Genomic DNA, 26,856 nt, shown 5'->3' with positions numbered 1-26,856 from the left:
CAGGGTTAACACCTGACCCCGTTTGTGCTACATTGATAGATTCTGAAATTCCTTGGGAAAGAACTTCCATCTGGTGAATTTCTCTAAGGAGAGGAGTTTCTTGCATTTATGCATCTTAGGATCAGAAAAAAAAAAAATCTTCATGCTGTTCTTGAGAAGACAGAGAATTCCCATCAACACAGCAGTTGCTTCAATCTGCTTTCGTTTTCATTTTGACAAGCATTGCTTGCGGATCCTGTCCATCAAATGGGCTATGGCTGTGAAGGGACATTTCCTTGGGCGCTGTTGAGCTGTTCCTCTCAGATGTGTCAATGATAATGATAATAATACTAAAAATGTCCAAGATGTATCGGGTACTTAGCTACTATGTTATCACTTTACATGGATAATCTAACACCTAGATCCCATGAGATGGGAACAATCACTGCCCCCTGATTTACGGTTGAGAAAATACAGGCTTAAAGAGAGAAGTCACCTGCCCCAGGTCACAAGTGAGGCACTAGCGGGGCCAGGACTTGAATTTCCCACACTCTGCTGGGCCCCTAACACCCGCTACGTGCTGTCTTCCGCCCGTGACCATCACGTGCCTAAGGAAACGCAGCATCAGGATGGACTGTCCGTGTACTTACTTCTTGCGCTTGTCTGTACAGCAGTTAGGTGTCTGGAGCTTGCAAGGTTGAAAACCTTACTAGGCCCGAGACACCCTTCATTAAATGGTTGACACCAGAAGCACCCAAACCTCACGGTGCCCTGGGGCTTATCCCAACAGCTGCCACAGCAGACTGTCTAGGGAAGCAATTAGGTGCTTAAGGCCGTGCCAGGCCTGGCCAGCCAGCACTTGAGCTTGCTCCTAGCTCCCAGCAAACCCTGAACCATAAGTATGTTTCCTCTGCCAGAAACCCCTTAGGGCAATCAACATTGGCATCTGTCTTTGCATGCTTAATAAGAGTCTGGTCCCGGACTGGTCCTGCAGGAAGGGCCTTCACATATTCCCAAGGGCTTCTAAACATCAGGAAATGAGGTCTCCCAACAGCTCTCCCTGCAAAGAAACGTAGAGAACAGATCAAAGTGGAGCTACCTAATTTGGGGAGAGGATGAATGAGGCCAGAGGGCGGGTGAGCCCGAGAGGACCCTGCTTCTCAGCATCTTACCACCCCACACCCCATTGCGGCCCCTCAGGCACCTTTGTAACACTTGCAGAATACAGTTTCAAAACCATGTCAGTCCTGGCCTACCTTCTTCATCTTATTGTCACTGTCTCACGGTCCTTAACGCAGAGCCTGACACTCTGGAAGTGATGAGTACATTTTTTATTGAGTTAACATGAACTGGGAAAAAAATAATCACTGTCCTTTTGTATGTCCTACTTTGCTTTAAAAAAATGTTATGTGAGGGACTTCCCTGGCAGTCCAGTGGTTAACCCAGGGGCCTGGGTTCGTTCCCTGGTCAGGGAACTAAGATCCCACGTGCCAAGTGTCATGGCGAAAAAATTTTTTTAAAAAAGTAAAAAATGTAATGTGAACGTAAGAATTCAGAGGAGTGTGGTAAACCCCATGGACGAAACTCAGCTAGAAAACACCTTCAGGGAAACATATTCTAAAGACTCTCCCTTTTCTCCCTTCTCCTCCCCTTCACGTCCTGCTTCCTGCCCTGTGGCAGGTCTGTGCAGCAGAAATTAAACGGTCTTGGCTTGATGGTAATTTCTAGGGCAAGATGCCTGTCTCCATCCCTTAGCGGTCCACAGATGCTCATCCCGCTTGCTCTTAACAGGGGCTGCCTGATTAACCTTCATATCTTGTGACACATCATCTGGCAGAGGGGCTGGAGGCTGGGGGCTGCTAGCTGAGGACCAGGGTCAGCTTCCCTCCTTCACCAAAGCTCCCCTTCCCGGGCACAGGCTGTGCAGTATGGCCCGAAGGACTCACCTCTGTTTCAGATGCTACTTCTGGGCAGAATTCTGGGGTGGGACTCTGCTAGGAGGAACTTGGCAGGCCTGGGGGAGGCTTCTGTCCCACGCTCAGCTGTGCCAGGGAAATGCTGGAGGGAGTTGTTGATGGAGAGGGCGTTGCTGTGGGTGAGTTCCAGTGCTAAAGCACGTTGGCTTCCACTGTTTTTTCCTATGGAAGAAGGCAGAACAATCGTTTTAATGAGGATGATTTTATTACCCAATGACCAGATTTTTTTTCATCAGTCCAGTGTGAGCAGCTGATTGCCAGGAAGAATGGACTGATATCATCTGTGCTGTTGAACTCTGAAAGGACAGGATCTCCCAGTTCCATTCCTGGAACTAACCCTGAATGCCAGCATGTCAGCTGCTGGTCCATGTCTTAGCTCAGGCAGGGGTGCACTCAAACCATTCATGGCAACTGATGGTAGCTTGTTTCTATGTTTAGAGATTTTTAAGAAGTTAGCAAACGTAGGCGTAGTCCCTTTTCCACTCCTAAGCAGCTCTGTGGTTTTGGCCAAGTCACTTATTTCTAACATTAAGTTTTACCTATAGACTTAAAAAATGAAAAGCAAAAGACATGGTGTCTGGGATGGTGACTTTTCCAGTGTGGTGTTTTGGAAATGTGAGTGTTCTCATTTTAGAGGCAAAGACTTGGGCTTGTGTCAGTGGCTTTGCCAGCCACTGGATGAGTTTCTGTTTCCTTACCTGGAAAGTGAGAATAATTATCCCCTGCTTGCAGGAAAGTCAAAATTCAGTTGAGCAATTTCAGTATTCCCCAAATCTTCTATTATCTAGGAAAGGGTTCTGTGGCCAAGTAGGTTTAGGAAACCCTGCATTAAAAAGAGCAGGTTTCTTTAGTGTTGAATTTCTCAGAGCCTTTATGGTGCTTATGTACACTGGAAATTTTCCTGGAAAGGGATAGAATACACAGCATTTCCTTTAACTTTGGTGTCCTGTAAATCAGCGGTCCCCAACCTTTTTGGCACCAGGGACCGCTTTCGTGGAAGGCAATTTTTCCATGGAGCGGCAGGGGTGACGGTGGGGGGAATGGTTCACGCAGTAATGTGATGGGCAGCAATGGGGAGCGGCTGTAAATACAGATGAAGCTTTGCTCGCTCGCCTGCCACTCACCTCCTGCTGTGCGTCCCCGGGTCCTAACAGGCCGCGGACAGGTACCGGTCCGCGGCCCGGGGGTTGGGGACCCCTGCTTTACATTATCGTTTTAAGGAGCATCTAACCCCATGAGGACAAACTTTAAGGAAGGCTGGGCAGTACATGTAAATTTAAGCTCAGGCCAGCATAAGGTAACAAATATGGGTAATCATAACAATTTGCTAGATGCCCACTATGTTTGGGGTAGAGTACAGTATAAATATTGGGTTGGCCGAAAAGTTCCATTACGGAAAAACCCGAACGAACTTTTCGGCCTACCCAATAGCAAATCAAGAATGCAGTCCGCCAGCACCTGAGCAAGAGAGGTACCTAGGTACCTATTTCCCAGATACTCTTTAAAGGTACCAGCTTACTAGCTTTACAGAGGTGCTCTGTCCTGATTAAAAAGGAGAATAATCGGCTTCCACAGTTAGGTGTCCTTCTACACCCCCACCCACATGTAAATGACCTGCTTGCCTTTCTGGACCTGACTCTGGAGACTCCGCGGCCCATTGTGTCCACCCCTTTGACAGGCTGTCTCACTTCTGTCACAAAACCCTCGTCAATCACTGTTGTTTGTCTAAGGGACTTGGAATCATTGGAGCCCGAGTTTGAATTCGCAAACCTCCACTTACTGCCCCGTGACCCTAGATACATTATTTGTGTTCCAGTTTCTCCAACTGTAAAATTTGGACCCCGCCGGCCTCATGAAGATCAAAATGAGATGGAGAGATGAAACAAGAAAGCTTACCCACCAGGCTCTGTAGTGAGAGCGCCAGCATATATGAATTTGTTTCATCCTCATGAAGTCCTGTGGGAGAGGTTCTTTTATTACCTCCGAAGCGCCGAGAGATCACATAACTCGTCCAAGTGACCATGTGCTGGGATGTGAATGTGGGCAGGCTGGATCCCAGATCCACACTCTTACGTCTTCACCTTCCCGCCTTTCCTGTAAAGCAGGGGTCCCCAACCCCCAGGCCACGGACAGGTCGCGGTCTGTGGCCTGTTAGGAACTGGGCCACACAGCAGGAGGTGAACGAGCGCCGGCAAGCCAAGCTTCATCTGTATTTACAGCCGTTCCCCATCACTCGCATCACCGCCTGAGCTCCGCCTCCTGTCAGATCAGCGGCGGCATTAGATTCTCATAGGAGCTCGAACCCTACTGTGTACCGTGCACGCGAGGGATCTAGATTGCGCGCTCCTTATGAGAATCTAATGCCTGATGATCTGAGGTAGAGCTGAGGGGTGATGCTAGCGCTGGGGAGCGGCTGCAAATACAGATTATCATCAGCAGAGAGGTTTGACTGCACAGACACCATAATAAATCAATTGCTCGCAGACTCATATCACAGCCCTATCAGTGAGTGGCAAGTGAAAACAAGCTCAGGGTTCCCACTGCTTCTGCATTATGGTGAGTTGTATAGTTATTTTCTTATATATTACAATGTAATAATAATAGACATAAAGTGCACCATAAACGTGATGCCCATGAATCTTCCGGAAACCAACCCTCCCCTCGCCCACCCACCCCCCTTCCGTGGAAAAATTGTCTTCCACGAAACCGGTCCCTGGTGCCAAAAAGGTTGAGGATCACTGCTGTAAAGGACCTGAATGGTTCCGGGCACATGTAGGTGAAATTGATGGACGTTTTCTTCTCCCTCCACATCTGTTCCATCTGCTCCACTGTTCTCTTATTGTCTTATTCATCAATGTATTCTCCCCTCCCCCAGTACCTTCCTTACTAAAGTTTTACCCGTTTAATTGTATGTTTAACACATAAAGACCACACAGCACCAAGCCCTAGAAGTCTATGATATTGTTTGGGGGCTTTGAATAGGTTTGGGGGGTGATAGGGTCACTGGTCATGTCACATCCCTGGGGAACGTCAGGAAGCACCCTTCCTTCTGCCAGTTCTGCCCTGTAGTGAATAACATTATGAGTGGTCCCTTCATCTCTCATGGCACACTGGAGAACCACAGATCACGGCAAGTTCTCACGTGTCAGGTTTTTATCACGTCCTGGGAGGGCAAGGTCCAGGGAATTCTCAGTCTTGTCTTTTCTCTGCCCAGGTAGGAGCCAAGGAGCTATGTGCGTGAATCAGCTTGAAGGAGCTCATAACGGGCCTTGATTTATTAGGCGGTTGTCTCGCCCTGAGTCACAGGAGTGAGGGTGGGGGACTTGGGGGATGGTTAGTCTTGATCTTCTGAACAATACACACGCTTTCCAGTTTCTGGGTGCAAAGAGTGAATCAGGCCCCTGGGAATAGCTAGAAACATTTGAATCTGTGTCACGTGTTATGGGGAGCCTGGGACTTTAGGCAGAGAAGCCCACGTAGAAAGAGAATTGATCTGATACCTTAAGCAATGGGTATCCATCCACACAGCTGGGTAACTTTGAGCCCCTTAATTTTTTGGCTTATTTTATTAGTCATCACATTTTAAGGCAGCCCAGGCATTGACCTGGTAAGAACATTTACAGTGCCAGACACTGTGCCAAACTGTCTCATTGTCCATTGGACCTATGAAAAAGCTGAGGTTCAGAAAGATGAAATCATGTGCTCAAGGCCACAGAGCTGGAATGAGGGGCATCAGAATTATGAACTCAGAGCTTTCTGACTCCAAGGCTTCAGACTAGAGAACATCCACTCTTATCAGGTTATGCCCAGCCCTCACCAATTTCACATGACCTTCTCATGGGCTTGGAACATTCTGGGGCCATGGCTGAAATTTTGGAAAACGTCTTTAATTCCATCACAAATCAGCCAGTGCCCTGAGGCGCCCAGCCTGGGGTATGCTGCTTGAAGTGGCTTTTCCACCCAGACCCCAGCTGTCTGCATCTGGCTTGGTTTTCATAGGCACTTGGCAGAATTCCAGGGACTTTGAGGGTCCCGTGTGATGCCAGGATGTGCAGAAAATGAGGCATCTTCCTAGTCACTTGGCAGGGACAGACTTATACCCCCAGGACTCCAGGGAAGAGGTGTCCACCCTTTAGCAGTCCTCAGATCAGCATGGGCTGGGGAGACAGCTGTCTATTTCAGTGGGAAATAGAGTCTCAGAATGATAGAATGTTAGGTCTGGAAGGGACTTTGAAAGTCACCCAATTTTGTCCAGTGAAATCCTACATAGAATTTGAACATCGACAGGGATGGATAGGTGGGAGAAGAGATCTCTTATTCCTTCTGCTAGCTCGGCAGCACCTCAGTGCCCGCAGTGAAGAGTTTGAGACACACTGATCTCAGCCACACCTCGTGGATGTCAGCTGAGGAGCCTCTCCAAAGGTCACCCCGATTGAGCAGGAGCCTGGTGAGAGGTTGTGACTTGGTTTCCCAGGTGATTTCTGGGTCTGAAAAGGTGACCTCGGCTCTGCCTCTTCCCAGCCCCAGGATAAATTGAGCTTCCTTAGGCAGAGGGGAAAGTCCCAGACGTCTCGACCGGTTGACTCCATTCAAGCTGTTACAACTCTTTCCAGTGAGTTTTAACCTTTCTCACAAAGCGCTAGGAACTTTGAGAGAGAGGATCATTAAAAAGCAAGAATAGGGGCTTCCCTGGTGGCGCAGTGGTTGAGAATCCGCCTGCCGATGCAGGGGACGCGGGTTCGTGCCCCGGTCCGGGAAGATCCCACATGCCTCGGAGCGGCTGGGCCCGTGAGCCATGGCCGCTGAGCCTGCGCGTCCGGAGCCTGTGCTCCGCAATAGGAGAGGCCACAACAGTGAGAGGCCCGCGTACCACAAAGAAAAATAAAAAAAAAAAGCAAGAATAGCTTAAGGACCTTAGGCTGGAAGCAAGAACAAGGGTAATTAGCCATGCTGCGGGGAGAGGAGCTTGGCAGTAAGAAGACCTCCTCTGTTCCTCCCAAAGTTTTGCCCAGAGTCAACTTTAATGAGAGGGTTAGTTTAATAGGGCATGTAACCTGGAAAGTCCCCTGTGAGTTCAGCACTCAGAGTATAGACATCACATCTCCTTTTTTTGCCCTTGACTCTCCTAAGACTGAGATGACCCTGAGGGAGGAAATAGAACATATTTGGTTGAGAAAGTCCCTGCACTAAAGTCGCACTCCTGGTGCTAAAGCTGGCCTCCAGGCCACGTGGTGGGTGAGGATTTGGCCAAGGTACAGCAGGTGACCCAGCTTTTCCCAGAAAGGCTTGGGCAGGCTCTGTTGAATTAGCACATCAGGAGTTTCACTAGGGTTAATGTTTTAACTGTGTCAATATACTTAATGTCATTTTGTTTGAACATTCCAGGACCCAATAAAACCATTTTTAAGGAGCACGTTTTGTTTTTGAGTGAAGGAATAGCAGTAGGAATTACTGGGGTGCACTCGTGCTGTGTTGAAAAGTTTAAATGTTAAAAGTCGAATACAACACCAAAGACCAAAGAAATGCCTATCATTTATACGTTGAGAGTTTTGCAACACTTTTAGCTGTTATAGTCATTTCATAGTCTGAGAGTCTATTTCACTCTCTTGGTCATTTCTGTGCTGTGGAACTTTTGTGATTTGGGAGATTAGCTGCTGGTGGGTTTTATTCAGAACCTGCGGACTGGATGGAACCTGTGGACTGGATGGCTTTGGATCAGGTCACCTTTGGTGCCTTCCCCTCCTCTGATTAAGAGGAGAAGATCTAGAGCCAGCCTGCCTGAACTCACAGCCCAGCTCCTCCACCCACTTGTGGTGTGACCTTGGGCAGGAAACTTAATCTTCCTGATCTGTGAAATGGGCATGAAGGTAGTGCCTGCCTCGTGGGGTATTTAATGAAGTAATGCACCAGCCCTGGACCAGAGTCAACACTCAACACTTAGCTAGTATAGTTGTCGCCGTTAACACCAGCACTGACACCTCACAGCTGGCCCTCTCTTAGACCACGGTCACTATGGTCATAGTATCTCAGAGTTGAAGGAGACCCCAACGATTCCCAAAAGCTGCATTGGAGCCCCCAAAGGTGCTTTGAAAAATTAGCTATAACTGAGCTGCACCTGAGACCCAGGGGACTAGACGGGGGACTGGGAATCTGGCCTATTAACAAACACAGGTGATTGTCATATGCAACCAGTAGTGGAAACCACCTTCTCTTAACCTGGATCCCCTCTAACAACACGAGCAAGTGGCCTCTACTTGAACATCTCCCTGAGTGGGGAACTCACCACCACCCCAGGCAATGAATCCCCCTTTTGGACACCTCTGGCAGTACAACAGTGTGTCTTCCTGTTGATCTTAAGAAGGAAGGGAAGAAGAAAGGGACTGCCTTCAGCCATCAAAAGAGAATAGAGTAGTGGAAAGAGAACAGACTTTGAAGTCGGAAAGAAATGGGCTTGAATTCCTCTCCCGCACTTGTTAGCTTTGTGGCCCTGGGTGAGTGGCTTGCTGTTTTCTTCTCCCATTCATTTTCCAAATGACAGCCTTTCAGTGTTTGAACCTGATCTTTCCAGTTTTCTCCTGGCCTCCCGATATGATAAGACCTCAGTTTCCCTTATCACTTTATGACCAGGCTCCGTCCCTACCCAATCATATAATCCCCAAAGACGCACGTGGGTCCCCAGGTGTGGTTCTGGGTCAGAGAGTGAATCAGGACTGGCAGCGGCTGGAGGAATGGACCAGAAAACCAGGGAGTGAGCCAGCAGGGTGAGAGGGGAAGAGACTCTGGCACACCAGATCCCCAGCCCTCATCCCCCTAGTCATTCACCTAAGCTGACCCGTGGTTCTGATGCTCCTGGAACTAAACCCTGGCAGTATCCCTTTGGAAGTGGCACTGGGGATGGATGTTATCATCCTAGCCACATCCTTGAGGGTAGTGTGTGAGGAACTGGATGGGGTCAAGGCCACCTCTCCCTCCTGTTCAGTTTTCCAGAGGCTGCGACCAGAGCTTGCTGGAGGGCAGGTGAGCAGGAATCTAGGCTGTGCACCCTTTACCCACTTCCTGATGCTAAGTCCATTCCCATGACCTCAGCCCCACTCCAGCTCAGATCCACCAATGCCTGGTTCGTTCCCAACCGTGCACGTGGTTTTCAGCCTACAAGCAAGGACTCTTCTACCCATTGTGTGGGTCAGAAAGAGAAAAGCAAAGGTTTTTAGATTTGAGTTCTGAAAATCTTTAGTACTGTGTGTGTTCAGAACATTTAACCTCTCTCTCTTTTTTTAAAAAATTTATTTATTTTATTTATTTTTGGCTGCATTGGGTCTTCGTCGCTGCGCGTGGGCTTTCTCTAGTTGCAGCAAGCGGGGGCTACTCTTTGTTGCAGTGCTCAGGCTTCTCATTGTGTTGGCTTCTCTTGTTGTGGAGCACGGGCTCTAGGTGCTCAGGCTTCAGTAGTTGCAGCATGCAGGCTCAGTAGTTGTGGCTTGTGGGCTCTAGAACACAGGTTCGGTAGTTGTGGCTCACGGGCTTAGTTGCTCCGTGACATGTGGGATCTTCCTGGACCAGGGCTCGAATTTGTGTCCCGTGCATTGGCAGGTGGATTCTTAACCACTGCGCCACCAGGGAAGTCCAACATTTAACTTCTCTTGAGCTTCAGTTCCTCATCTGTAAAACTGAGATACAAGTAATACCTACCTCACGGGATTGGAGAAAGGACTAGATGACATGTGCATACAAGCACTTAGTATATACTAAGTGATTAATATGTGTCGGCTTCTTGGGAGGAGGAGGTACAACTGAATGATTGATTTTTCACCCTCCCACTGCCTATGAGGGTGGACCAAAGGCTGAGGCTGCCCGTGCATCCACCTCTCCAATCCCCTGCGAAGGACCTAGCGTTCAAATGAAAACGTGGCCATCAGCATGTCTGTAAAGTTGTCCGAGGCAAATCTAAATAGTACATCAGGGGAGTTTAAATTTTACAGAGGAAATGTGAAAGTCTTGGAGAACATTACTTCCTTTCTTAAACTTTTATAGGGCAGAGTTCAGTGTTGCCTTTCACTTCCATTAGGTTTCAATTTAGCTGTGAAGGTGTGGTCCGACCAGCTGCATGACCATCACCGGGAAACTTATTAGAAGCATGAAACCTCGGACTCCACTCCAAACACGCTGAAACTCTGGGGTGCAGCCCAGCAATGTGTGTTTTAACAAGCCCTTCAGATGCTTTTATGGCTGCCATTTGAAAACATTGCTTAGGTGGTGGCGGGGTCCCCTTCCTGTGCCCCTCCTCCCACCCCTGGCAGTTTTCAGGTCCACAAGCCCATGTCTCTAGCCATATATCTTCAGCACTTCCACGGTTTGAAGACATCTCCTGGGAGAATGATTTATTGTCTCATCTTGGGAGACTCATCTGTTCACACCAACAGCTGGTGTGATCTAAATCCAAGACTGTACTAGAGAAAAGTCGGGGAATAAACATCTGTTTTGGATGGTCAACCTCCAGATCATTTGGCTTCCTCTACCTCCAAAGCTGCCTTCCTGACCTCCTGAAAACTATCATGGTATTTCTGATGGGCAATGATCATAGCAAATATTTATCAAGCTGTACCTATGTTGGAAAACACCTTTCTTTTTTTTTTTTTCCCCCGATTTAATCCTCACAACAACCTAATGAGGTGAGACTGAGCCTCAGAGAGGCTAATTCCCTTGCCCAAAATCACGTAGCTAGCAAGTGGCAGGCAAGAGACTTAGACTCCAGTCTGAAACCAGATTCTGTGACTCTTCAGCGAGCCTCCCTGTTTGGTTAAGCAGGCTGTGTATCCTTGAGCCAGGAATATGCACAAAGGAATATTCTAGGCTAGTGCTCTTTAAACATCGGCACAGATCAGGATTATCTGGATGGCATCTTAAAACACAGATGGCTGGGCCCTAGTCCCAAAGATTCAGATTTAGTGTCTCTAACTTGGGGTCTGGGAATGTGCATTTCTAACAAGTTCCCAGTGACTGCCGGTGCTGCTGGTCCAGGGACCACAATTATTTTTTTGCGGTACGCGGGCCTCTCGCTGCTGTGGCCTCTCCCGTTGCGGAGCACAGGCTCCGGACGCGCAGGCTCAGCGGCCATGGCTCACGGGCCCAGCCGCTCTGCGGCATGTGGGATCTTCCCGGACCGGGGCACGAACCCGCGTCCCCTGCATCGGCAAGCGGACTCTCAACCACTGTGCCACCAGGGAAGCCCTAATCTTACTTTTTAAAAACTATATATTATATATATGCAAAGAGACAAGAATGGAAGGTTACATACCAAATATTACCAGTGGTTATTTCTTGGTGGGATTATGGGTTGTAATGGTATCTTTACTTGACAGCATTTTCTAAATTTTCTTAAACATTACTCATATGATTAGAGCAAAAGAAATGAGGCAGTCACCTACTTTTATAAACTTATGTTCCCAAATACCTGTCTGAAACACAAACCATAGGTTTATAAGTTAGGAGATTTTTTCAGAGAACTCGAAAACATATAAGAATTGCTAATTACAGTCCCAAAGAGTGCTAATGCCTTTGGGGCCAGGACATGTGAGAACCTTCCTAGGAATGGGGAGAGGTGCCGTTGGACAAGGGGACACTTGCTCTGCAAGGTTGTCATGGGGATGGGCAGCAGTGGTCGGGCGGGGGGAGCTTCTAGGATCCTCTCAGGATGCATGGGGTGGGGCTTTTGTTCTCTCCTCCAGTGACAGCTGGCTGACAGTGTTTCTGTGTGACATCACCAAGGTACCACAGTAGGTAGTAAATGTAGAATAGACCAAATGTGCCATGCCAAGGGGGTTTAGCGGTGTCCATGTATTGTGTAAATATGCAGGCAGTAAGAAAGTCAAGCCTGCATAATTTGAGGACCACCTAGGAAGGTTACCAAAGAAAAGATGTAGGGTTGCAAAACACAAACCCATTTGCTTCCATCACCCCCAGGAGTCTGTCTATCAATGTGCCCAGTGGTGTTGCCTTCAGAAAAAAAGCAAATGATACCTTCTGCACATTCGTGTCAAATGGAGCACTTTAGAAAGCGGACGGTCCCACTGCAGGGCTCAGAGGGGCCTGGAAGGAAGATGGAATCTGAAAGTATTACGTACTCAGGGACGTATTACGTACCCTAGGATGGTGTTCCTAGGGTAATGGTTTTCTAGTATAGCCAATAGATATTTTCTATGCAACCAAGCCTCACCTGGCCTCACAAAACAAAACAAAGTGTATTAACTACCTGCTTCCACACAGAGAAACACAATGTTTTCTTTAAAGGGTCTAGGCTGGCAAAGTAAATGAATGAAATGAATGGAGCTGCCCAGGGAAGTACAGCATCTCCAGTTTACAGGGAGCAGACATCACTTAGTTATTGCCGTGTGAGAATTTCAGTCCACTAGTGCCAGGTCTTTCGAGTTTTTCCAAGAGAAGCCAGACTTCTTAATATTTGCATCATAGTTCCCAATTTCTAAATGTTGGCAGCATTTCAAAAATACTATGTAGTCCAAAGAAAACATGCCTTCTGGCTAAGGTTGGCCTGCAGCCGACAGTTTCTCACCTCTGCTTCAGAATCTCAAGTCCAAGAGAGGCAATTGCTTTAGTCACCTGCATCCTCTTCCTGTCCACCTCCACCAAATTCCAAAAGACAAATGTCCTGAACTCTCAGACTTTTCTTCTCAAAAGTCATGTTTCATTAAGGACCTTAAAATTGGCTAATGGCCTTACAGTAATTTATTTCAGTTGAGGATTTGTAAAACTATTCAGAGGTACGTTCTTGAAGGTGAGGTTAATTTTTTAAAATAATTTTAAAGGAATTATGAAGGTAGAGGGTGTATTAGTTGTATTATTTGAGGGTGTGTTATATGCTTTGCAGTGGGACGGATCTGGGTTGAGATTCCAGCTCCATCACCTAGTACCTGTGTCACTTGGCTACAGGTGATTCCCATTTTCTCATCTGCAAAGTAGGGGAAACAACTCCTGAGTTTGTTGGCTTGTTTGATTGGTAATGAATGATGTTAACATATGTTAATATCTGGTGCCGTTAGGTGCTCAGGAAATTAAGTTTCTCTCAGGAGCCAACTTACTGGAAACTTTTAATTGCAAATGTTATAAAATAACCTCATGAAGCTTTTCCACATTTTTATAATTTTAAAAATGCACTTTCTTCAGAAGTCCCATTATAGTAAATAGTGTTGCAGTTGAAACAGGAGAAATTAGAGAGAGTGAGGGGAGGAACCTCAAGAGTGTCCAATCAGTGCCAGGGTTCACTTATATTATAAGGGGACCTTATAATTTATCAGTCTAATTTAGCTCCTCTGATTATTGCTAAATTTCTAATATCTAGCACATCCCCAAATATATGTGTTTGTTAATTTTTAACATCAGTTAATGGACAAATAGAGTACGTGCTGGGAGTTTTATCTGGCAAGGATAACTACTAACTGGATAGCTCTGTTTGGGCTATGCTGTGTATCAGAAATGGTTGGCTTCCCAGACATGGAACCTGTATGGTCACACAGGACCTGCCCGCAGAAGAGCCCCATGCTTGGTTTAATATTTGCTGTCGCCATCTTGAAATTCTTTATAATTTTTGAAAAAGGGCCTCCGCAAATTTTGTAGCCAGTTCTGATCGGAGAGTGTTATCAGGAAACGTAGAATTGTCAGTGCATAAACCAAAGGGTACAAACTCATGGCCCCTGGACCCTATTGAATATTTTTTGGCCCACAGAGTGGTTATCTTTTTTTAATATAAATAAACTTTGTATTTAGAAGAGTTTTATATTTGCAGAAAAGTTGCAAAGATAAGACAGAGTTCCACATATAACTCATCCAGTTTCCCTTGTCAGGAACATCTTATGTTACATGTATAAGACATTTGTCACAAATGAGGAACTAACATCAGTGCATTTTCATTAACTAAACTCCACACAGTATTCAGATTTTAGAAGTTTTTCCCTAATGCCCTTTTCCTGTTCCTGGATTCCATCTAGGATACCACATTACATTTCGTTGTCAGGTCTCCTTACACCCTTCTGAGCTGACGTTTTCTCAAACTTTACTTGTTTTTGAGGACTTCAACAATTTAAAGGAGTGCTGGTAAATGTTTTGTAGAACGTCCCTGAATTTAGGTTTGTCTAATATTTTTCTCATGGTTCCATTGGGGTTATGGGTTTTGGGTCAGAAGTCCACAGAGCCGAAGTGACATTTTCCTCACATCATATCAAAGGTATATGCCAAGAAACTAATCAGTGATGGCATTGACCTTAGTTACCTGGCCAACGTTGTGTCTGCCAGGTTTCTCCATTTTAAAGTTACTCTTCCCACCTCCCTTTCCAAACTGCACTCTTTGGAAGCAAGTCACCTGGCATACCCCACAGTCAAGGCTACGGAAAGGAGTTCCACCTTCTTCAGGGGAAAGTAACTACGTAAATTTTTCGGAATTCCGCTGCAATTTGTCTGTTCCCCACTTATTTATTCAATCATTTATTTCTATCAGTCTGGACTCATGGGTATTTATTTTATACCTTCGGTTATAATCTAGTACTACTCCATTTATTTTCTTGCTCAAATTCCAGCTTTGGCCTTGCAGGAGCTCTTTCAGGTTGCCTCCAGGGTCCCTTGGACACACCTCCATTGTTGTGTTTTTATCGAGGACTCCCTTTCTTTCTGGCACTACAAAGTGTTCTGTTGCATTTCCTGCCCCAGCCCTAGAATCAGCTGTTTCTCCAAGGGGCCCTGATTCCCCTTTTTGAAGAATGGTATTGGACACTAAGCTCTGGAGGTTGCAGGTGCGCGTTCCTACCAAGACATTTTTTAATTTAAAAATTTTTTAAATTAAAAAAAATTTAATGTAAATTAAAAATGTAATGTAAAATTTAAAAATTTTTAAACGTAAAATTTAAAAATTAAGCTGTCATAGACAGTCAACTTTTCCAAGCTGAGTTAACTATGTAAAAATAAATTACACTAAAAATAAAATGTTTTTTAAAAATTTTTCATGTTTTTAAACTACCAACATTTAACTATGAAGAGAGTTCACATTAGAATCTAGACTTCCGATTCTCTTGAAAGACCAGAAGTTCTGGCAATCCTGGGCCCATATTCCTGCTCAACACAGTTAGCTGAGGCTGAGACACTTTTTCTTTCCTGCATAAAGCACTGTCCAGGTTGTCACAGTCTGTGCCATTCCCTATTGTATTACAGCCAGCCTACTTGACGCTTTTATGTCCCTTTCTGACCCTTGAAGGCATTTGAATAAGTGATTTCTGGTTAAGACCATATTCAAGTAAGTACTTTACAGATATACAGTTCAGACCATGAATTTAGCTCTACTTTGACCCAGTGATCAGATTTAAAAGCTACGTTTCTGGTTTCATCCCTAACCCACTAACGTACCTTCATTGGGTCTTACATGCAAATGCGATGACTCACCAATTTTTCTCAGTCCCTGCCAGAACCCTTCGAGCTCAGATGCAAAGAGTCATCTGCATCCACTTTCATCCCCTTCAGCCTCATGCAGGGTGGGTCTTTGCATCCAGAGTCTGCTCTGAACTTCTTTGGCAAGTTTTCCTTTCTTACACCTTTTCTGTCTGGAGAAGATCCCCCAACAGTTACATCCCTGCCTCAGATCAATTTCTTCCTGTTCCCTTTTGGCTCTGCAAAGCACCCCTCAAGTTGGATCCAATCATTGTTCTTTCTGGATCCGGCGTTTCTCAAAAGGATGGATTACTTTTGCTATCTTTTTCCTCTCCCCTGCCTTCCCCAATCATGTATCCCAGGATTGTTTGTTTCTCAATCAATCCTGGCTTATTTCAAACTTTAGTAACTCTGGAAAATGACCTACGTGATAGTTTTTTATTTATATGAAAATAGGTGCTTCGATATAAACATAAAATACAATTTGAGGAGGTGTTCTTTCCCAGTATGGGTGAAAAGTTAATAGAAAGATGCATCTGAGATCTGCTAGGTGTGAAGAGTTAAATGGGTATTAATTTTCACTGCAGCCTTATGGCCTTGGACTTGACAAGGTTAAACGTGGGCCAATAGCAGTTCCCTGGGGGATCTTTCCATAGCACAGTGGTTTTCAGAGGCCACTGCCTGGGGACAGGAGAAGAAATCCAAGAGTAAAGAAAGGAAGCTCCATTAAGGGGGAGCCACAGCCAACCAGGCAGGAGGTGATGGTGGCTTGAGCTAGGGAAGCGGCAGTGGGGCTGGAGAGAAGTTTATAGATTAGAAACTATTTGGACAAGACTTGGTATTCTGTGTGTGTGTGTGTGTGTATTTTTTGTGGGTATTTTTCTGTATTTAAAAAAAATTAACCTGAGTTGATTTACAATATTGTGTTAGTTTCAGGTGTACAGCTTCAGATTCTTTTCCATTATAGGTTATTAGAAGATACTGAATATAGTTCCCTGGGCTATATTCAATATAAATAAATAAATCCTTGTTGTAAATCCTTGTTGTCTATTATACATATAGTGGTGTGTATCTGTTAATCCCGTACTCCTAATTTATCCCTCCCCTGCTTTCCCCTTTAGTAACCATAAGTTTATTTCCTATGTCTGAGTCTATTTCTGTTTTGTAAGTAAGTTGACTTGTATTATTTTTTAGATTCCACATATAAGTGATGTCATATGGTATTTGTCTTTGTCTGACTTACTTAGGATGATAATCTCTAGGTCCATCCATGTTGCTGCAAATGGCATTATTTCATTCTTTTTTATGGCTGAGTAATATTCCATTGTGTATACGTATGTGTATATATACGTACATATATACATATACACCACATCTCAGACAAGGCTGGGTTTTCATTGCCCTGCACATAATGGAAGAAAGATTCTGCTGGTGAATAAAGAAAAGTTTTATTTGTGAAAATACTCACAACAGATCATCCACGACCAGGAGGCTGAGTCATTTGCAAGCTCTGACTGGGGCTCATGATCAAAGTGCTGGTGCTTCTGTCTGACTTTCCAGTTCTAATGAGGTTCATTAATACCATGTTCTCAGCTCACTCTGTCTCATTTGGGCCATTTGATTTTCAGCAAACGCGGCAGGTCTGAACTAGCTAGAGTTCATCTTTAATGGCTTTTATTGCCAATCCATAGTGAATGAATGCCTTTCTCAGGTCTTCTTGGGTCTCTCTTGATGTACTTCCACCTCCACGCCAGGACAGAGCGAGGGAAGGCAGCCAGCCAACCTGGAGATGGGGATGCGAATAAGAAGGAGCTTCCAGGGCTTCCCTGGTGGCGCAGTGGTTGAGAGTTCGCCTGCCGATGCAGGGGACGTGGGTTCGTGCCCCGGTCCGGGAGGATCCCACATGCCGCGGAGCGGCTGGGCCCGTGAGCCATGGCCGCTGAGCCTGCGCGTCCGGAGCCTGTGCTCCGCAACGGGAGAGGCCACAACAGTGAGAGGCCCGCGTACCGCAAAAAAAAAAAAAAAAAAAATGAAGGAGCTTCCAGCAGCAGAGAAGTGGCACTGGGGACAAGAAGGGGCAGGTGACAGGCAGGCTCCTTTGGCTGGCTGAAACAGCACTTCCTCCGCCTCGCAAATGGCACGTCTGAAAGAATTAACAGTCTGTTTAGAACGTATCATCACTTGCTATTCTGTTTTCCCTCCTTTTGGTCCAGCCAGTGTGATAATGGGTCCGAGGGTAACTCGGGGTTGGGGCGAGGGGCAGCTGGGACTGGGCAGACGGAGCTGGGGAAGAGAGTAGTAGCCAGTTTATTTCTAACCATTTGCAGCTGTCAGCTTGTTTGGGGACTTTTTTTTTTTTTCAGGCAGAGGAACAAAGTCTTGCTACACAGGATTGTTTTCCTTGGCATGGTGTACAGACACTTTCTTGAGGAATGCACTGAGATAACACAAAACATCTGCTTAGAAGGATCGGTCCTCCAAAGCTGAATTTTCATCAGCAAGAGTATGAGGCTTCTTTAGATAAATATATATATATACGTTTTGCAGGAGGCAGGAGACTGTGGATGGAATGGTCGAGAGAATAAACTATGAGCAGAGGATTTTTAAGAAATGGGTCTATGTTGTTAAGGTTTCTTTTCTTTCTTTTTCTTTCTTCATTGTGATCCAATTGTGTTTTGTTTTGCAAGTATTTTGGAAATGGTATGTTCTCAGCCACGCTGCCGGAGGAGGCCTGTTTTCTTTTCCCACGTGTGTGGGATGTTGTTTTTATTCATGAGCTATTGAGAATGAGTGGTTTTTATGACTTGTAGAGGGATTTTCACATGCACACTCCTGGTACTGGCGTCCAAAGACCAAAAGGACAGCACACATGCTCTCAGACAGGAGTGACAGTGTGAAGGAGCTCAAGATAGGCATTTCTGGTTGTTGTTACTGACATGCCATTGAGGTCCCCAAGGGATTAGATTAGCCAAGGCATTAGGCTTCATCCCGTGTCACGTGGAAGCTCCTCGGACAGTTCACACGCTGTTTCCATATATCACCTTGGCTCCAAATCTGCTTTCCAGGAAGAGTTTGTCCTTTAGAGAAAAGGCAGCTCCATCTGTGCCGTTTCATTAGCCCTCCCCCACCCTGGACTCTAGTGAGGAAGAGTCTCACCTTTTAAAGCAGTAATAACATCAGCGGCCTTTTGCCGAATGCCTCTGAAAGCCTGCTGGCCCTGGGCTCCGTGTTTAATCCTCCCAGTCTCACCAAATACCAGGTATAATTATCCTCATTCCTCAGATAAGGAAACCGAGCCTTTTAGAAGTTAGCAAACTCACTCCCGGGCAAGTATCAGGGGAGTTCCACAGCTGGAATCTGAAACCAGTGATTGACACCAGAGCCAGACGCTTAACCAGTGTCCACGAATGACACATGCCCTTGGGGAAGTAAGAGCCAATATGCCCTTTTCCACCTTCGTCTTTTAACAGATTTGGCTTCTCCAATTCTGCCGATTGGATTGGCAAGAGATGAAACGAGCCGTAAGAATCCCATCCAGTTTCCTGGCAGAGTGGAAAGAGCATAGGCTCTGGAATCAGACAGACTTGAATTCAGACCCCTTTTCATCACAGACTAGCTCTAAACCCCGGGCCATTCAGTCCCCGCACCTTTCTGAGCTTTGATTTTGGTGTACCTCCGCTCTGGGCACTAAGCCTCCTTCTGGGAGGAGCATGGATGCACTCCCTACCCTCGGGGAGCGTACAGTCTGGAGCGGGTGGCAGACCTGAGCCGGTACCCACACGCATCAGTGTGCAGTTGCCGTCAGGAGAGTTACAGGAGCAGATGGCACATGCCAGGCAACCTGAGTCTGGGGATGATGGGAGGCTTTCAGCTGAGCTGTACAGAAGGAAGAGGCGTTAGCTAGGTGAACGACAGGCGGGAATGTCTGCCAGCTGCTTGTGGAACCTGGGATGTTCTGGGGCCGGTCCTCTGGTGTCCCTGTAGACAGGCTTTGAGGCCGTGCTCTCCAGAGCTCCACAGCCCAGGTTCAACCCAGTGTCGTCAGAGACCAGGTGCTCAGCCCTAAGCATCTGGCTTTCTCTGCAGAAGAAAACAGAGAAAAACCATGAAAACAAGAATGGGCAGCAGCTAGCTTGGAAACTGCCGCCTGGGTCTTGTTTGACTTTGGGACCTCCATCTCCCAACTGTGGCCCTGTCATAGCATCTCTGCATTCTCTGAGGGACTCTCTCCTTTTGCAGCTTCCATAACAGGATAAAAGAAAAAAACACAAGCCATTTAGACAACTTCTTGTTGTTTTTTTTTTCCAGAGGTGCCTGAAAAGGAAGGATTGAATGGGGCATTTGGGGGCTAAGTGAAAGGGAGGGGAGGGGAGGGGATGAGGAAGAAAGAAAATGGATTGAAGCTCAGAAATTACTGGAATTTTTATTCAGTTCTGTTTGGGAGAAAGGATAGTTACCGAGTCAGAGATGAAAGGCAAATCCGCATGGGGCCCCAGAGAAATGATTATATTCCATGCTCAATTTAGCTCTCGCACTCAATGTGGCTTGGAGATGAGAAAGTTTGTGGTTAGACACATTCATAAACTCAGCAGGGCTCTGTCAGATGCTGGTTCCCGGCTGAGTACCAGGTCCTCCCCAGCAGCAGAAACAGAGCCGTGAAGCTGCCTGGTCGGGCCTTCAAGAGGGGCTCCAAGCCCCACAGGCTCACTGCACCCTCCGCCTTCACCCCAACTCTCTGGCTGGCCTCCTCCTTGGCCCGATAACTTAGCAAACTCTAGTCTCGCTTTGAGTCTAATTGTTGAGCAAATTCCTGCTGGAACATGTGAGTGATTGGTTTGGGATTCTGACCTCTGCCCAGGCATCTTCCCTGGGCTCATTCTGGAATCTGAGTTCAGCCTGGTCCCGTTTTCAGCACACTGATCCCATTTGCAGAGACCAAGCCACACAGCCTGCCCCGAGCCATCCAGATCTATCCTTGAGCACCCAGATGTCTATCACCTCTTTGTGAAGCTCATCTGAACACGTCTTCTCATCTCGAGCCAGCTTGTTGGAGTCTGAAATTTCCCAGCTTGAATCTGAGAGTCAGGGGCTGTGGCTCAGGGTAGGGTAGAGGAAGGGGAGGCTCTGAGATCAATCGTGCTTGCAAATCATGTCGAGACCTTCTGTTCAAAGGTTGTTTTCTATAGGGATTTCCCTGGCGGTCCAGTGGTTAAGACGCCACGCTTCCATGGAGGGGGCACGGGTTCGATCCCTAGTCTGGCAAGTTCCGCATGCTGCATGGCATGGCCAAAAAAAGAAAAAAAAGCCTCTCTAACCTATTCTAAAGGTTGTTTTCTATATGATCAATACATATCTGTCTGAGATTATTGTCGGAAGGTTTGTCTGGGTTATTATAAGACTAGTCAAAGTTTAACTCCAAACCCTTCAGATATGCCGTCTATTTCAGTTATGACTCTGGTTAATATTGTCTGGCATTAACTTTCTAATTGAGTACAGTGACTGAAAATTAACTCTCACCCCCCCGAAGAACTATATTGAAAGGTAAAAAAGGGAGGTTTTAATGATAAAAAAAGGAGTTTCAGATTCTTTCATCCCGCCCCCTAGGCTAGATGAAAATGTTCTTCATCTCAGAGCTCCCCTCCATAGAAGAGCATTGTGTAGCCTTGCAAGCCAGGACCATATCAAGACTCTGGCAAAAGCTATCATTTCTGCTGTAGGCTTTTCTCCTCCCCCAAATAGGCGATGATGGATTCACATCTTGACTAAATAAGATCACTGCTCTCTTATGATTCAACTTTGAATGATGAGTGTTCCCTACCTAGCCCTGTGCCAGGTGCTTTTAAAGATGGCATCAAAGTATAAAACAGTCCCTTTGTTCAGGGAACTTACAGTAATACAAGACATAAATATGAGAAATTTGTAGAAAATAATGCAAAGCCAAATATCATCCAGGGCTTAATTGAGTACCTACCACTCTAAATTCTTTGCACGTTCAGGACTGATGGATTAATACCAAGACTGCCCTCCTGAAGAAAAATATGCAGGAGGAATTTAATCCCAAAGTATGTTACAAAGAACATTTGGTCAATGAGATACTAAAACTAACAGTGCACCGGAGTGCTTCCTATCTGCAAAGTATTAGCAAAGCCTTTTACGTGTGTGTAGTTAATCCTCACGACAACCCCCTGAGCTACAGATAACATAAATATCCCTGTTTCTTTCCAGTTGCGGAAACTGCAGCTTAGAGATACTAAGCCGTTTGCCTATGGTTACCTTGTTAATAGGTAGTAGAGCCAGAAATGAAACCTGGGAAGTCTGATTACAGACTCTTTTAAACCAATAGCTATTACAGGAAAAAGGAGCTTCCAGAGTTAAATAGGACTTTTGGCTACAGGAATGCTCAGATCCTTTACTATGCTTAGGTGTATTGCAAACATTTATAAAAGCAGCATTTCGACAAGTATACCTGACCTCACGATCCTCTTTTTCTTAGCTAAGGACCTCCCAGAATTAGTCACTTTTAACACAGACCTTGGGAAGTACAAAAGTGGAGGGTCCCCAGTGTCTTAATGTATTCAAAGAAACAGAAGGGACAAAAGGACGGGGTTGGATACAGTCCTGAGCTGCGTCATTGGTGCCCCTTGGAACACATAGGCTGCCCTCTGCCCAGAGCCTTGCATGTTCTCCTCAGGTTCAGGCTGCCGTGATAACAAGTCCAGTGTCCATTTGAGATGGTTCATCAGCCTATCGTTCTTCCTACCGTTAGCCTGGATTTATCGAAAACAAGCAAACATTTTTTTTGAGCTTCTTCTGCAAGCCAGGTACTGAGCTCAGTGGAGGTCAAAAAATGGTCATCTTAACAGTGAGGTTTGCTGTGCCATGGAGCTGTAACTGCAGGACACCAAAGAAAGGGCCTGAGTTGTCGGAGCCAAACCTCTACCCTACATCCTTTTACCTGTGGGGACAGGCAAACACTTTAGCTGAACTAAGCCACAGTTACATTAAATAAATAAATAAATAAATAAATAAATAAAATAATAATATCACTGCTCAGGATTTCACTGGGAATAAATGACATCACACATACACATATCTGGCCTCTCTCAGGGTTCATTTTTCTGTGGCTATTTAATGGAGATTAGATACTTCTTACCGGCACCATGAAGACAAGAAACCCTCAGATAAATTAATTTTCATGAACTGGTCCCTCTGGAGCCTGTCAGGGAAAGGAGTAGATCAGCACTGAGTCTTACCCTGTCTTGCTTCCGTGAGGCCAGTTACACAGGATGAGAGTTCCAGGGTCCACCAAAGTGGTGGACATCCAGAGGGGTGATCTCTTCCACTTCCCACCTTCTGATGGTTTATTTAAAGTTTTCACACACACACACAAATCTGAACACTTGGAAGGCAGGAGAGAAAGGGAGAAAAGGGCTAAGATAGTATACAAACTGTAGAATTGGACCCTGAACCATCAATAATATTGAATGAATTTCCCAAATGCCACATAGCTGTCTTATTCTTAACCCCACACTCTATGAGCTGCGATTTTATCTCTGGCTTAGCAGAGAACCCACCAGGGTTCTTAGGCTCCCTGCGAATCCAGCCTAGGACTTCTCAGCTTCCCAAGTTGGCCTGGGGGTGACTGTGGTGCATGCTGAGCACGTCCTTACTTGAACCATTTGCAATGTTCACTTTTTTTTTTTTTTTTGCGGTACGCGGACCTCTCACGGTTGTGGCCTCTCCCGTTGCGGAGCACAGGCTCCGGACGCGCAGGCTCAGCGGCCATGGCTCACGGGCCCAGCCGCTCTGCAGCATGTGGGATCTTCCCGGACCGGGGCACGAACCGGTGTCCCCTGCATTGGCAGGTGGACTCTCAACCACTGCGCCACCAGGGAAGCCCTGCAATGTTCACCTTTGAAGAATGAATTACATGTAAGGAAGGGGATGGTGGAAGAGTCAGGGCCAACTTAACAGCCAGAGACAAGAGATCTGAGGCTGGGGTCCTACCTACCCAAGGAGTTCAAGTGGGAAATAACAAAAGTAGGACTTCATCTCAAAAGTTCCCACCACGTGCCAGACACATTACAGATACTATTATAAGAACCCTAGAGAGTAAATGTTTTTCTCCATTTTATAATGAAATAGAGTGATCAAGTCACTTGCCTACACAGCTAGTAAGTTACAGGGCTAGGATTTTAATCTAGGTCTTCCAGACTCTAAAACCAGCTCTTCTCTATACCGTGAAGATCATTCCCAGCCAGAGCCCAAATGCGAGGGGCAAGAGCAAACCAAGTTCAAGGTCAAAGGCAAGGCCAGAGACCAGGTGTGGAATGGAGGGCAGAGCCAAGAGCTCAAAGCTGGTCAGACGTAGGGACTTGAGGGGTGTGGGGGGGATGCAGATTGGGGACACTCTAGAGGGACCCAACAAGTGCCATGAACATCCTTGGTGTGTCCAAGATCTTGCCTTACCTTCAGTCAGTGTGTGTGGGGTGTGGGCACCGGCTTTAAAGGTCAAGCAGACGAAAGGGCACAGCTGAAACCCCCCACCCCGGTGTCCCCTAGCAGCTGGTGACGTGAAAGGTGAACGCCCCTGGGGGGATTCAGGCCACCCAGGAAGGAAGGGCTTGGGAGCTGGAAGTGTGTGCAGAGTCCCAGAGCAACATCTCCAGATTTCAGAGTAGCGGGTACTCATGGGCTTTGGAGTTAGACAATCCTGGGTCCAAACCCCTCCACCATTTGCCAGCTGCGTGACCCGGGTAAGCTACTTAATTTTCTGAGTCTGTTTCCTCATTTATGAGATGGAAACAATAATAGTACCTAGACTTGTTACGCGCTCAGTAAATGTTGGCTTTTACCCTTAGTCCCAGGTCCATGGTCTAAGGCACCAGCAGAGAAAACACATCTCTGCTTGGGGGCCTCAGAATATTAGCTGACCGCTTAGTACCTCGCATCTGTGGCTCCCAAGGGTTTGGACTTCTCTCACCCTTCTCTCCTCACCCCTTTCCTTTTTTAAAATTATGTTTCTGTGCCACCAAAGAGTAATCTCTAGATGCCTCGTTGCATTTAGCACTAAGCTGTGCTTTTATCCTTGGCAGAGAGAGTCACACTCCAAACATAACCAGATCTGTTAGATTTTAGAATCAGGCTGACTTGGTCCAAATCCCAGCCCTGCCACTGTTTACCTAAGTGGCCTGGAGCGAGTTAATCTGTGCTTGGTGTTAATTCATCTGTGATACAGGACTAGTAAAACCTACATCACGGACAGGTTGCAAAAGTAACACATGTCAACCTCTGCTGTTGCGTCCGTGTGGTTCCAGGACTCCCCTTCTGATGGGAACATAATCAACACTTGAATATGGATAATGGGGGATTCCATCACCTCTGGATCTCAGGCTTCTTTGAAGCCTCTAGACCGTCTCCCAGGCTGGCAGCAGTGGTTTTCACTGGCCCCTCCTTCAGCAGAGAAAACACCTATCCGCTCTGGGGGGAGCTGCCCTCCACCTTTGGCCAGCTTTACATCACCCCACCCCCAACCCCCAGCATCTGTTGCCCAGACAGCCAGCTGCCAAGCTGTGCCCAAGTCTCTCCCTGGGTTCATTTGATATGTTGCCACTTTGTTTTGGAAGAAAAGCCAATATCAGTGCCGGACCCTGGGGAGGCAGATTCCTGCCTCTGCCAGCTGCCAGCTGTGTTCCGTCGCTCATCCTGTCCTCGGTGTCCCAGGTGATCCCGTTACAGAGTGTCTCTCACCAGACAGCTGCCACTGGGACCCTGTGGAGGCACGGACAGCAAAACTCCAGGCTTGCTGGGGACCAGGGACATGCCCTGAGCGCAGCTCTGCAATTCTGCCAAGAGGCTGGTGGTCATGTCTGCCTTTTCCTGATAAGGGTAATTACTTGCCTTATAACAACGGCTAGATGTTCCAGATCTACAAAGCAGAGAGCGGGGGCCGGGGAGGTGTCATTCCCTTTAGCAAGCGCTTACTCTGTCCTGGGCGCTGTAGGAGGGTTTTAGTCATGCTGACACTCCTGGCCATGCAAAAAAGGCCTTGTTTTGACTCCTCCTTAACTGACAAAAAAACAAAAGTCACAGGGGTGTCACTTCTAATCCTCAGGACAATTGGCAATTTTACTTGCATCCTACATATGGAGAAACTGAAGCTCAGAGAGGGTAAATAACTTGTCTGTGGTCCTACGGCTGGAAAAGGAGCGGAATAGGAATTCAAAGGTATTTAACTTTGGAATCCATGACGTCACTACTTAAGAACAGAGTAAAGACCAGGAGTTTAAGCCGTGTCTGAGAGGCAGAAAGGAAGTGGGCTTGGGATTCTCCTATTTGTTGCTCTGACCAAGCTGGGAGTAGTGGTCATCAGACAGGAAATCTGGGAGATTCCTCTGCCCCCTCACCCAGTCTGTGTTATGAAAAACAACCCCCAACTCTTACCTTCCCTCAAGGAGATGAGGGGACAATAAGTATAATGCAAAGTTTCCATGAAGTTTTGTTGCATTTGCGCACCTCAGAAACAGTGTATCTCAGAAAACGTTTGGATCCGAATTTGCAAACTGGTAGTCTGCAGGCCGAGTTATCCTAGGAAGATGTTTTGTTTTGACCTGCTGTATTTTTTCTTTTTTAAATGTCAGGTTAATTGCTATCATTTTAAAAATAGAACTCCAGGGCTTCCCTGGTGGCACAGTGGTTGAGAGTCCGCCTGCCGATGCAGGGGACACGGGTTCGTGCCCCGGTCCGGGAAGATCCCATGTGACGTGGAGCGGCTGGGCCCGTGAGCCACGGCCGCTGAGCCTGCGCGTCCGGAGCCTGTGCTCCGCAACGGGAGAGGCCACAACAGTGAGAGGCCCGTGTGCCGCAAAAAAAAAAAAAAAAGAAAAGAACTCCAGATAGTTCATACAGAACCCCAGATTTCTGAATCATCTTGCAAAACCAGATCTCGTAGCCCCGGACCTCTGTCGCCATCTGGCCACCACTGACTGAGTTGTGCAGCGGCTGCTTCCTTTGATGAGAAACGGCTTTCTAATTTGCTGCAGTCCTCACTGCTCCCTATTACTCTGTGTCAAGGAGTGCCAGTCTCCCTGGATCATCGCCCTCCTTCTACCAGTTTTCTTACATTAGAGATAAGAGGAAAAGGAACTTCCCTGGGCTCTAAAAAGTGGGAAAAGTAAAAAAGCAAGAAGCGAGAGTGCCTGTTTCTATCTAAAAATAAATATTTCTGTGCGTTTATCTGCACCAAAAAAGATATAACCAAAGAAACAAACCTGGCCCTCTTTGTTCATTTTTTTGGTCTTTTCGTGGTTGTTGGTGTTTGAATTTAACACCATTTTAGCCACTTTTTCAGACAATGTCCAATGCAGCTGGGCATTTGCAGGCTGGCCCAGAAGCCCGGGTCCAGGACTGTTCTCCAGCCTCACACGTGTGCTCGGGGCCTGCCAGAGCTTCCCCATCATGGTTTTGTTCCCTTTTT

At 46.6% G+C, this 26,856-nt stretch overlaps 1 protein-coding gene across 3 annotated transcripts in view; it reads left to right on the top strand.

The window, feature by feature from the left end:
- Positions 1–26,856, top strand: part of MOB3B (MOB kinase activator 3B) — a 231,512-nt gene that overhangs the window by 143,225 nt on the left and 61,431 nt on the right. The window lies entirely within an intron of this gene.

Source organism: Delphinus delphis, chromosome 6 (genome assembly GCF_949987515.2).
Source record: "Delphinus delphis chromosome 6, mDelDel1.2, whole genome shotgun sequence".
NCBI classification, from domain to species: Eukaryota; Metazoa; Chordata; class Mammalia; order Artiodactyla; family Delphinidae; genus Delphinus; species Delphinus delphis.
This window is presented reverse-complemented; position numbering and strand designations above follow the sequence as displayed.